Source organism: Curcuma longa, chromosome 10 (assembly GCF_044706935.1).
Source record: "Curcuma longa cultivar G26 ecotype Majalengka, Jawa Barat chromosome 10, ITB_CL_G26_1.1, whole genome shotgun sequence".
NCBI classification, from domain to species: domain Eukaryota; kingdom Viridiplantae; phylum Streptophyta; class Magnoliopsida; order Zingiberales; family Zingiberaceae; genus Curcuma; species Curcuma longa.
The window spans coordinates 3,707,478-3,708,522 of NC_133870.1; positions in this window are offsets into that span (position 1 = coordinate 3,707,478).

The window sequence follows — 1,045 nt, forward strand, 5'->3', positions numbered from 1 at the left end:
GACTTCGTCGCTAAATTTGCGACGAATGAATGGGTCGTCGCTAATTTGGCGACAAAGTCTCGGTTCGTCGCCAAATTTGCCCTTAGTCGACTAATGTGGTCGATCAGTCGAGTCATCTTACCTTCTGTTTGCTCAGAGTTGATGACAGTCTACTAATGAACACATCCAGTCGAGTCCATCACCTTCAGTCGACTGACGTGAAGCTCTAGTCGAGTCGTTATACCTTCTGATTGCCATTAGTCGACTGACCTTCAAAGTTAGTCGACTAATCTCCAAAAATGACTCGACTGGAGTTAAATCCAGTTGACTGATGAGGCGTATCAGGTGTAATAACTTAGTACCAGTCGACTGATCTTACCACTTCAGTCGACTATCACTAGTGAAAAAAAATACCAAATTGGCGACGAATAATCCATTAGTCGTCAATTTGGCGACGAACCGAGACTTCGTCGCCAAATTAGCGACGAACGGACGGTTCGTCGCCAATTTGGCGACGAACGGACGGTTCCTCGCTAATTTGGCGACGACGGACGGTTCGTCGACGAAAAGCTTTCGTCGCCGACGAACTTGGTGGCGAAAAGCTTTCGTCGCCAAATTTCACTTAAACCTAACTCCCTTTACCCTTTCTTTTCTCTCCCGATCGAAACAGCCGCCGTCCCTTACCCTTTCTTCTCTCCCGATCGAAACAGTCGTCGCTGCTGTTGGGATGTATACAAGAATTCTAGCTATCTATGTAAATAAATATTCTGAAATGAGAAGTATTCTTTGGTCAATGTTTGCATTTAGTTTTTATGCAAGTGTCCACTTAATTTATAATGTAGATAAACATGGTGTGCGGAGTCACGCACAGAAGACCATGTTATCGGTTCCTTATAGATTATAAACAGTGTTCACAACCAAGATGGATTGGACAAACCATTGGACTGGTTGTAGTGTAATTTGGTCTTAGTCTGTCTTGACTATAGAATTACACTAGTACACTTAGTGTGTGTTGAGCAGGACCACCTGAGGGTTGTTCGATTTATACTGATTATATAATCGAACT